Source organism: Suncus etruscus, chromosome 4, assembly GCF_024139225.1.
Source record: "Suncus etruscus isolate mSunEtr1 chromosome 4, mSunEtr1.pri.cur, whole genome shotgun sequence".
In the NCBI taxonomy this organism is placed as follows: domain Eukaryota; kingdom Metazoa; phylum Chordata; class Mammalia; order Eulipotyphla; family Soricidae; genus Suncus; species Suncus etruscus.
The window spans coordinates 11,153,366-11,165,782 of record NC_064851.1 but is presented as its reverse complement, the minus strand read 5'-3'; the positions used below and the strand labels follow the sequence as shown (position 1 = coordinate 11,165,782).

The 12,417-nt window shown below is 42.9% G+C and overlaps 1 protein-coding gene and 1 pseudogene across 1 annotated transcript in view; one reads left to right on the top strand and one right to left on the bottom strand.

Moving 5' to 3' along the window:
* The window catches only part of PRMT8 (protein arginine methyltransferase 8), a 199,807-nt gene that overhangs the window by 181,079 nt on the left and 6,311 nt on the right, over positions 1-12,417 (bottom strand). The gene's annotated exons all lie outside the window — the stretch shown is intronic.
* Positions 2,705-12,417, top strand: part of LOC126006940 (hsc70-interacting protein-like) — a 47,478-nt pseudogene continuing 37,765 nt past the window's right edge.

Below are 12,417 nucleotides of genomic sequence, written 5' to 3'. Positions count from 1 at the left end.
TTTTGTGTGTGTAGGGTGAGAGGGAGGGAAGGAGACAGATGCGGTGGGAAAGATTATCTCTGTATATATGCATACATATGTACCTGCATTATTGAATTTCTGTGAATTACCAAGTTACAATATAATTCATAAATCAGGTATCCAGAGTTCTAACACCAATCCCTTCAACCAGTGCTCACTTCCTTCCTCCAATGTACTCAGTTTCCCTCTGGAAGAAATATTTTTATATTAAAAAATGTTATTTGGGGACCATACCTGGTGATAGTCAGGAGTTACTCCAGGTTCTGTACTTCAGAAGTTTTCCTGGCTGTGCTTGGAGGATCACACCTGATGCTAGGGATCAAACTTGGGTCACTCCATGCAAGGCAAGTACTCTACCCTCTTTATTGATCCAGCCCCAAGGGCAAAAAGTATTTTGAATATCTTACTTTGTTTTTGTTTTGGTGTCTAGACATCAAAGTACGGAGACCACAGGATCACTCTAGGCAGTGCTTGGGGGACGATATGCATTGCCAGGAATTAAACCCAGGTAGGCTCTGTGCAAGGCAAGTCCAAATCCACTATACTAGTTGAGAAAATGTTTTTACTTCATCTTTATTAAGGTAACATTAAACATTAACATTGCGCTTCAATTCAGATGTTTTGAATCACTTTTATTAGGGTAACATAGGTTCACAAGGGTACAAACATATGTAAGTTTTATAAATACCAAATTCCCAATATCCCTTCACCACTGCCCATAGGACCAGACCTGCTCACTCCTGCTCTCCACGACACCTCCTTGGTAAACTAAAGTTTGTCTTTGGTTGAAGGGTTTGTTTTTATTGAACGTTGTTCCCTGGCTCTGTTTCTTTACATACCACACATGAGTGACATCATCTTCTATTTGTCCTTTTCCTTCTGACTCATGAATCTTCATAGGAGCCCTCTATTTGTGGGAGCAAAAAGCAAGCTATCATCTGGGAATTTTCTTTGTAGAAATACTCAAATAACACAGACCAGGAGGAGGGAAATATAATCTGATCAATTTGGTTTCTTTGGTTTTTGAGCCACATCTGACTATGCTCAGGGCTTACTCCTTACTCTTGGCCTTACTCAGTACCAGGGGTCACTTCTGGCAGTGCTTAGGGTACCTATGTGATGTCAAGGACTATAACCCATATCTACTGAATGCCAAGGCATCTACTGATGCCTTACGTACCCACTGCACCATCTCTCTGATCCATCATGGAGAAAAAGGGAAGTGATTATATAAAGAGTTTCTGTTCAGTGCATGACATCCTAGAAAAGGATGAGTTTATTGACAGACTTCACATTTGCCACAAAATATGACAAAAGATTAATTTCTTTTTTTTGTTTGTTTGTTTTGTTTTGTTTTTTTTTTGGTTTTTGGGCCACACCCGTTTGACGCTCAGGGGTTACTCCTGGCTATGCGCTCAGAAATTGCCCCTGGCTTGGGGGGACCATATGGGACACCGGGCGGTCGAACCGCGGTCCATCCTATGCTAGCGCTTGCAAGGCAGACACCTTACCTCTAGCGCCACCTTCCCGGCCCCGACAAAGGATTAATTTCTAAACTCTCCTAGGACTGTCATAATACCAAAAAGATAAAAGGAAAAAATTTTTCTTCTACTTTTAGAAAATTAGCTCAGGTTATGAAGTCACAGGAGGTTGACAGAGTCTCACTCGACCTCTTTGGTGATCAAAGAAAGCCATTGAACAAAACATGATAATGCCACCCATTACTTACAATCACTGCCTTTCACAGGAAGTTACTACCATGTATTGGACAGGATGTGGGGAAGCAGAGATGAGAAACTTGCAGGCTGGAACCCCGGATTGACATTCTGGAGTGTCCCCTGCTGTTTTTGTTAAGTGACTCTCTGTCCACTCCACGGTTCAGCTATCCCTCTCCTGGGTAGAGGCCCCAGAACATGCCAGGAAAACCTCAAAAGGAAACACAGCCAAGCCCTCTCTGATTGGCACACCCACTTGCCAGGAAAATGAGAAGCTTCTTGTTAGCCTTTTGGGTGAGCACTTACTGTGAGCCCAGCCTGAAACTTTAAATCCACCCTAGGAGACCCTCATTATTCTTTATTTGTTGTTTTACAGGAGGTGCAGACACTGTTAGTAATTTTCCAAGGTCACACAACTAGTAAGTGACAGAGCCATGATATGGTAGGTGGGTAAAGTGATGCCCGTTCAGAAGCCAGAAATAGATGAAGTGGTTAAGGTCTGAAATACAGGGCCAAAGCCATAGCACAATGGTAGGGTGTTTACCTTGCAAGCAGCCGACCCGGAACAAACCCAGGTCCGTTCCTTGGCATACCATATGTTCCTCCAAGCTTGCAGGGGCGATTTCGGAGTGAAGAGCCAGGAGTAAGCCATGATTGCTGCTGGATGTGGTCCCAAAACAGACAAACAAAAGATCTGAAAGAGAGTAACATGTCGATTGGGTTGGGGGAGCTGCATAACCATAAACCTTCTTGAGTATAGAGACACACAGACATCCACCAAGAAGTTAGGGCTCTTTCAGTGCAAGGATACCTGGGTGAGAGACAGGAGTGAGAATGAAAGGAAAATGGGGAGGGGGGATCTTGCACTCTGTATAGCAGAAAATCAGCTACCAGTATGTTTGAGCTCGTGGCAGAAGCCCCTCTCGAATGGGTCATGCCAAGCCCAGTATCCTAAATCCAGGCCTTGAATGGGGTCCCTCTGCTACCTGCGAGCCCTGGACCCCAGCAAAATGAACGAACTTAGGGCTTTTGTGAGAACGTTTAAGTAGAACCTGCACACCGAGGAGATACAGTTCCTGTAGGAGTGGGTGGAGAGCATGGAGGGGGTGGTGGATTAAAATAATAAAAATGAAATCAGAGGAAAATACAAAGAAAGGAAAAGTGGACAGTGACTAGGTGAAGAAAAGACAGTTGCAGAGGCACTTTCTGGAGAAGACAGTGATCTGGAAATTCACTGTGAGAGTGTCATTGACTCAAGTTCTGCAGCCCCTCAAGAAATGGAAGAAGAAGGTATAGAGATCACTGAGGAGATGATGGATCAGGCAGATGAGAAGAAGGTGGCAGCCATGGATGCTCTGAATGATAGTGGATTAGCAACAGCTAACAACTTACATATGCCATCGGGCTGAGTCCTCACCTGGTCATTCTTTATGCCAAGTTTATCAAGTTATAGAAGTCAGATGATGCTCTCAGATAATGTGACAGAGATATTGAAAATAATCCTGACTTGCCTCAACCTTTATAAGTGGAGAGGGAAAGCCCACAGACTTTTGGGCCATTGGGAAGAAGTAGCCCGTGAACATGTTCTGGCATGTAAACTGGATTATGACGACGATACTAGTATCATGCTAAACGGAGTCCAGCCCAGAGCCCAGAAAATTGCACAACCTCAGAGAAAATGTGAACAAAAACGTGAAGAGCTAGAGATCAAAGAATATTAGAAAGGATTAAAAAGGCTCCTGAGGGCAAACTCCCAGAGACCAGGAATACAGTTCCTTCATGCAACTGGTAACTGGAATGCCTCAGGGGGAGGGGTGTTGGAGTGCTAGCCAACAGGCCCCCTGAACTAAACCCCACAGCAGGGATATGGGATAGCCAGGCCAGGCCTTCAACTGTACTTAGTTTACCATGATACCATAATGCTCATAATTTTGGATTGCTTCTAGGAAAGGAAACGGAATGCCTAAGATCTGCTGGATAATACTTCATATGCTTAACTACCCACAAAGCAGAACATTCTTCCCATCCCAGCCAGATGCCAACCGGTCCCCAAAGTGAAAAGAGAGATTCTCAGCAGCTATTGATTTGCTCTTGGCAGCCCCTCTTTCTTCACCTCTCTCTATAGTGAACTTTCGCTGGCTACCAGATTAGGTAGCTGAGATGTCCCCCGCTTGAGGATACTCCCTGATATGTGACTGCTGGGAGTCATCTTCCCTAAACTCCACAAAACCAACTCACAGGTTGAAGCTGGGTTCTGAATCTTACCCCTGTTCTGCCGATTTCAAAAGACTTAAAAAGGACATATGAATCTCTTTTGAATATCTCTTTAGTTACATTTCTGTAATAGGCATAACCGTGATTGAATATTTTCCCACATAGCAGTAATTTCCCCCATCCTCAGATCCAGTTAGTATGAAATTCTAGTAAACAAGTCTTTATTGAGAGGCCATGTAAGAAAAAGGTGATGGGGATTGTTGGTCTTGATACCTTGAGTCTCACGTGCACCAGTAACACCTTATGGCATTGTTCCTTTTTCAAAGAGACATTACAATGAGAAAAGAATCTATATGTGGGGCAGAGAGATAGCATGGAGGTAAGTTATTTGCCTTGCATGCAGAAGGTTGGTGGTTCAAATCCCGGCATCCCATAGGGTCCCCTGAGCCTGCCAGGAGCAATTTCTGAGCATAGAGCCAGGAGTAACCCCTGAGCGCTGCGAGGTCTGACCCAAAAATAAAAAAAAAAGTAATTTATATGCAAACAAGTTCTTATCTAACAGAAATAAGAATGCACGAATTTTATACTGCAGTGAGACCTTATACCCTGAATACCTGACAGAGTGACTTGGCTCAGACTTCAGTTGATTGGATATTACCATTCACCCCTGAACCTTGGACACAATCTGTGAAAAGAAACATGGTTTCTTAAACCATCACCAGGAATAAGAACTCTTAACAAGGAAGGCTCCACCACCACCATGGCACTGACTTACTCCTAAGATGGTACTTACGACACCTTGACAACCTAGGAACAAAAACAGTCTGCTTTTAGGGCAGGATGCTTGGCAATGCTACCTAATGGTGAAGTGAAACCAGAAGACGCTATACCAGCAGCCTTTGACATAGGGCCTGCACAGAAATCAGGATCTGTAACTACAGCAACCCAACAGCAACATCTGTGATGGTGAAGAATTGTTTCTGGGATCAGAGAGTGTCTAAGGGGTTGGACAACCTAGTGGGCCTGAAGTTGATCTTATGCTAAAATACTTCAGGGGTGAGGTCTCCCTGTTTTTAGGCCAAAGGTTTTTCCTACCAATTTCTCCCATATTTTGCTGTGCCTGTGCAAACAACAACTGCCACACACACACACACACACACACACACACACTTTTCTTTTTTTTAGTAAATCTACTATCTTAAAAAGAAAAGCTTACTGGGGCTAGAGAGATAGCACAGCGGCGTTTGCCTTGCAAACAGCCTCTCCAGGACCTAAGGAGGTTGGTTTGAATCCCAGCGTCCCATATGGTCCCCCTGCCTTCCAGGAGCTATTTCTGAGCAGATAGCCAGGAGTAACCCTGAGCACTGCCAGGTATGGCCCAAAAACCAAAAAGAAAAAAAGAAAAAAAAGCTTACTAAGGCTCTGCTATTGTTTCGACAACTTTGTTGGTGATATAATTTTCACGAATATAAATTCTAATGCTAATAAATTCTCCTTTTCTTTTTTTCTAATTCTTTTTTATTTTATTTATTTTTTTAAATTTTGGGGGGGGAGGGGCACACCAAGCAGCGAAAAGGGGTTACTGATATTTGTACTCAGATATCGCCCCTGGCAGGCTTGGAGATCATATGGGATGCTGGGATTCAAACTAGGCATGTTAGGCAAATGCCTTACCTCTGTGCTATTGCTCCAGCTCCTGATTTTTTTAGATTTTCTATTTGTTTATATATTTGATAACTTCTCTTTCTGTCATCCTGAAACATATGTATTGTGATCAGTTATGTCAACTATGATGCATTTTCTTTAAATTTATTTAAAAATAAAAAACAATAAAAAAATGAAGGCTCCTGAGGAACATGATAGAACTCAGAGGGAAGAAGAAGCCAGACCACAGAGGAGCTCTAAGTATGGCTCTTTACCAGGTGACTTTCCTGGAGGATCATCTGGTGCTTTTGCTAGAGGAATGGCTGGAATTGAGGAATGCCTGGACTCTGTGAAATTATCAGTGATCCAGAGGTTCTTGCAGCCATGCAGGATTCAGAAGTTCTGGTGGTCTTTTGGAATGTGGAACAGAATCTAAATATTTCCAAATATCAGAGCAGGGGCCTGAGTGATAGCACAGCAGATAGGGCATTTGCCTTGCACATGGTTGATCCTGGCATCTTATATGAATCCTTGAGATCACTGGGTAATTTCTATGCTCAGAGCCAGGAGTAACCCCTGGGCATCACTAGGTATGGTCCAAAAGCAAACAAAGAAAAAGGAAAGAGAGGGGAAAAATAGAAAAAAATAAAATAAAAGGGCAAGGGCAGAGTGGTAGCACAGCGTTAGGGCTATTGCTTTGCTTTGCATATGGCTGACCAGGGAAGGACTCAGGTTCCATCCCCGACATCCCATATGGTTCCCTGAACCTGTCAGGAGTGACTTCTGAGTGCAGAACCAGGAGTAACCCCTAAGTAACCACCACACTGGATGTGGTCCAAAACAAAACAAAACAAAAACAAATATCTGACCTTGTGAAGAAAGATGGGTCACTTTGAAAAGAATTCTTAGCTCTCTTCCCTATAAGCAGCTGTAACAGCTTACAATGGTTTGCCCTTTAAGATATTCAGATAATGTTTTTCTACTAGGAACTATACATTTCAAATAGTTTTCAATTTAAATTTTAAAAAATATTTAAGTTCAATTAAAAGAATGTGATAACCCCCAGGCCCCATCCTAGGATCAGCACAAAGACCAGAACCACCAACCACAGAAGACGGATTAAACGACACTGAGGGAACAGAACTTCTAGAACCACAAAGAAAGACTTCATCATAAGTTCCACTCCTTGTCCTGTGCAGATACTGAGATCTCTACATAAAGAGGGCTGATTGTATCACCCAGGACGGAGCAGAAGTCTTCCATACACCACAAAAGCACCACGGGGAGAGTAAATGAACCTGAAAGGAGTCTATAGTTAATCCCATGACAATATACTTCAAGGGTGGAGAATCCCTGTATCTCTTAGGCCAAGGGAATTCCTTTTTGAATGACCCCAATATTTTCTGTGTATGTGCAGGAGGGAAGAAAAAAAAAGAAAAAAGCACAAAACATTTTTTTTTAATTTATCTAGTTTTTGTCGATTTCTTTGTTTTAGTTTGGCTATTGAAGTTGTTGTCTCCATTTATATTTATTTATTTATTTTCTTCTTTTCTTTTCTTCCTTTATGTGCTCTGCCACATTTTTTATCTCAATACCATGGCTTTTTTGTGCTGCTTCTCTCTCTCTTTTTTTTTTTTTGGAGTGCTCACTGGATATTTTATTTGACACTTTTTTTTGTACTGTTGTGGTGTTTCACCTTCTTTTTCCCCTTCATCTCTTAAACCTAAGATGAGAGCCTCTAGAAGGACTCTGCCCATTTTCAGAGTATTTGAATTTTCCCCAGTTTATTACTTTTCTCTTCTTCAAACAAAACCACATAACTTGAACTATCTAGTCCCGCCTCCCAGTTAGAGGGGCAAATAAGGGAAGGTCCAAGACCAAACAGGTATAAGACCACTAAGTAGTAAGCTAGGCACAAAGGGGACCACTTATTCTAGCAGCCCCGGGGGTGAGGGAAGAGGATATGGGAGGTAGGACAGGAACAGAGGTGGAGGGAGGACAATCGGTGATGGGAATTCCCCTGATTTTATGTTAATATGTACCTAAAATATTATTGTCAATGATATGTAAGCCACTATGATTAAAATAAAAATTATATTAAAAATTAAAAATAAATAAATAAAAAAAGAATGTGATAATTTCCGTATTTTTCTCTCTAATCATTTTGGATCTTTTTAATTAAAAAGTATTTTTTGCTCAGTTTGGTGAAATAAAAGCTTAGCAGCTAGGGATAACTAAAACATTTACATAAAGAAATTTTGAGTAGGGCCCAGAGAGATAGCACAGCGGCGTTTGCCTTGCAAGCAGCCGATCCAGGACCAAAGGTGGTTGGTTCGAATCCCTTGTCCCATATGGTCCCCCGTGCCTGCCAGGAGCTATTTCTGAGCAGACAGCCAGGAGTAACTCCTGAGCACCGCCGGGTGAGGCTGAAACCCCTCCCCCCAAAAAAGGAAAGAAATTTTGAGTAGCTATATGATTGCTAAGGTATTTTAATTTATCTTTTGAAGTGCTGTGTTAAATTTTCTTCTCAGCAACGTTTTAGGAACGACCAGTATTGCAGTAGGATCTGGGGAGGGACTAACGTCCATGTCATGTGCAGCAGTCCCACTGCTTGTTAACCTGTATTTGGGGACTGAATAATTTTATTTTAGTTTTTGAGCCACACCCAGCAGTGCCCAGGGCTTACTCCTTGCTCTGCACTCAGAAATTGCTCCTGGCAGACTTGAGGACCATGTGGAATGCTGGGGATCGAACCCTGGTTCATCTCGGGTTGGCCATGTGCAAGTCAAATGCCCTATCACTATACTATTTCTCTGGCCCCCTATTATACATTACTTCTAATAATAAATGCTTAAAGACAGGCATTATACTAGGAACTGTTTGATTCTGCCTTTCTTAAAATTTAGTTTGTGTCTCAAAGCAATTTCAAAGGATTAAGAGCCTCTGCTTATTTAAAGAATCAGTGATGGGAGAAATAAAATTATGAAATACATTTCTGAAATCATAAGGAAATTGATTCAGGTCCTAACCCATTGCTATTCACTAGCACATACAAATGCATTTATTGTCCACATGAGAAAAGGCTGTATGCAAGTTGACCATGTGTTCTAAATCCTTTAAAAATTCTCAGCATAGAAACTTTGAGCTTGCCAGTGTACCTTGTGTTGCTACACTTTACTTTTTTATAATTTCTACTGTGTGCTGTGAATAACTCAAGAGCAGTTGCTTTGGCTTCCTTACTTGATTTAAACCGTATATCAGTGCTTCTCAATTATTTTCTATCATGACCCCCTAAGAAGAAGAAAACAATTTTTGCGCTCCCCCCGCATGACTATAAAAAGTATCTTTATTAAAAAATAAAAACCGTTAACCTGCAAAACAAAAATATATAAAATAACGAGCTGATTTTTTAATCAGAGATGATGTCTGAATTAATGGCTATATGAGCACGTTTTGCAATGCATAGCTTTTCGAAGCGGGGTTTGAAGCAGGACACAGCAACTCTAAGCTCCAGAGACTACAGAGACATAAACACGGGGCTTAGCTTGTTATAGCAGTGTTTGCTGAGGTCAAACGCACCCCCTTTTATGAAGCCTTGTGCCCCCCCCTCGAGGAGTGCGCCCCACTACGTGAGAAGCATTGCTGTACATTAAGTATATTGGACGTGGTAGCTATAGATATGGCCATAAATGGGTCAAAATCATGGTCTACTGAATGAGCTCCTGAAAACGTGTCTGTTTCTGTTTAGAATTTTAAGTTCCACAAATGGAGAATAAACACATTTTTATATTCTTCATTTTTATAGAACCTTTATGAAAGTATCCACGATCTAATCTGAAAGTGTTACGTTCTTGTGTTAATGAAGCTATATGAAGAAAAACCAAAGCTTCCGCTTAAAATAAACATTTAATTACTGGCTATTTCTAGATATGTTAAAAATAAAATATGATTTCAAATGGGGAGGAAAAAAAAAAAAGACAGAAAACCAGCTACGGTGACAGGAGAACTTGATGAAATACATGTATCTTATGACCCTAGTATTCAGGCATTAACAAAGGAAACCAGTCCTGAAAATCATTGGTGGACAGTGGAAGAACTAAGAATGTCACTGAAGAAAGAGAAGATTGACCCTGGGATGTCCTAAAGACACCCCCACTCCTGACTTTGACTCTACTGGGTCCCCTGAGGGCTAAGAGGAGACACCAGAGTGGGGAAAGCTCAGATTCTGCTGATTAACAAACCCTTTGTAGATTATCCCCATGCAAACAGTTCAAAGGATCCCAATATTCTCCTTGTTCTCTAACAAGGTTTCTAGGCCACCTGGCCCCACTGCTATTTCCAAGATAGTCTAATTTTAACATTACCCTAAGCCATATGAAATTAGGAAGCAAAAGCTATTCAAAGCCACACACATTTACATCATAAAACCCATAAAATCACAAGGCTTCCAACTATTCTGCTGTGGCACTGGTGTTTTGACTTCTTGCAAGGATGAAAGCCTGAGCTATTTGGGTGACAGAAAAAACTTCCCAGAAAATCAAGTGTGGTGGTAGTGGGGTGTGCGTGTGTGGGGTGGGGAATCGTGTAAGGAACAGACGATAACCCTTTTAATGGAGTCTTGTCCATACCTTTAGGCACAGAAACCTGAATTTGTCCTATCTCCAGCAAAAATGCTAATTTACCGAACTGATAGCAAAAGAACCCCAAGTCCTTCCTCCTGTGAAACAAACAGTTTGTACCCCCGAAGTCGGCAGAGTCTCTAACCCACTAGGGTTCCTCCATCCTGGGCCACTTGGAGGCCACCATGACAGTCCCTCCTTGACACACAAAAGGATGGGAAAGGGGAAGAGGCTTAGGTCTTGGTAGGCACAGAGGTCGAACCTTCCACAGGAGCTGCTCCTTGAGGACAAAATTCTGCCTCTCTGCATTATAGAGGAGAGAAAGCATTAGCACCCTGTGCCCTCTTGGGGAGCTCTGCCTTCCCACTGTCATTCCCATTCCCGCAGAGATCTCTGTCTCCTCATTTCAATAAGACCAGTTGGTGTTCTTAGATCTTGGTGTGAACATTTGTGAACTCTTTTTCTTGGCGGGGTGGGGTGGGGGTGAGGGTTTATTTTGGTCACACCTGGCAGTGCTCAAGGGTTACTCCTGGCTTTGTGCTCAGAAATTGCTCCTGGCAGGTTTGGAGAACCTTATGAGATGCCAAAAATCAAACCTGTGTCCATCCCAGGTTGGCTGCTTGCAAGGCAAACATCCTACCACTGTGCTATCTCTCCAGCCCCAGCATTTGTAAATTCTGTGGCCTTTCTCTTCAAGAGCTTGTTCCAACAGATGATCACATTTTATTTGTTTTAGAGTCATATCTAGCAGTGCTCAGGGCTTACTCTGTGTTCTGTGCTCAGCGATCACTCCTGGAGTGGCTAGTGGAATGTTATGGAGTCTTGGGAATTGAATCAGAGTTGGCCTTGTGCAAAGCGAGCACCCACCCAGCCCCAAATCTTCATTTAAAAAAAAAAATATATATATATATATATGTGTGTGTGTGTATATATATATATAATTCCTATTCTGGCTGTTTTCCCCTGTGCCCCACCTTTGGGGTCCACTGTCTTTGCTCAGGGCAATCTCTCACTTGCAGTGACAGGCATATCTGGGCAGGAGGGATTTTTCAGTCTTAGAAAAAGGGCTTAGTCTAGTGATGAAAAACAAAGGGGTTCTTAGTCTCCCCCAGCCCAACATACACACCACAAACCCCCCGCTTTATGTAATCTACAGGTTTTTTAGGTGTAGAAAGTGGAGATGCACCTTGGTCCTGTTACTCTCACCCCAAATATGCAATCTGGCCAGTGGGGACACTACATCCCTTCACAACTTAGTCCTAAGAATCTTTCCCAGGTCCAAGCTGTACAAAGAGGGAGTATCAGAGAGGGGGGGTAACGGGGATAGTAAGTTGGTGACACTTGGCCTCTAGCAAACTCTGAGATGAAGCACCCTGTGGCCACAGGCCACTGGGCCCCCAAGAAAAGTCGCTGATGCCCTGGTTGGAGGAGGCGAGAATAGGGAGAGGGGGTCAGAGTTGGATGGGCCAGATCAAGTGGGAGAGTTCACACTTGTGGTGACTCAGGCCTAAAAGCCTGGGCTGCCTGGTGACTTGGGCATGAAGGTAATGGCTTCCCAGTGTCCCCCTTTCCCTACCTATACAGTAAAAAGTGTCACTGTTTGAGACAAAAGGGGAGGATCCACTCAGGTGCCAGATTCACCTCCAACTCCTCAAGACTGTCTTAGCTTTCCCCAGGCCCCACATTATCCTCCCATTTGTTCTGACACTTAGTAGCCTTCAAACACTTTCCAGAGAGCTTCTGTTCCCTGCAGGAACAAAGTCACTTTCAAATTTGGGTCTTTGAAAGGGAAAAAAAAATAACCAAAAAACGAAACAATAACAAAACTAAGACCTACCTTTTCCAGGCTGGGCTGGCCTGAGGCAGTCAGGGACCTGGTCACTGCGCCATGATCCCTGGCTCCTGCCTCTGCATGTGAAGAGCTGAGTTGGCCTTTCATGAGGCTTTTATGCGGCAGGTGATATGAATAAGCACAAGTGTTCATGCTGGCCAGTGCATCTGCAGCCCACCTGGTTCAGCTGGTCCCCTCTTTTGGCACCAGGGAGTTTGGGCTGGGTGGGAATGTAGCCATAATTGGGTTTTGGAGCTGCCAATATGATTGTACCATGAGTCATTCAGTAAACATCAAGGTAAGTTATTTCTGGCCCATCAATGGCTGCATCTGGGCCATGGGTCAGAGGATGTAAGGCAGCTCCCTCCCTCTG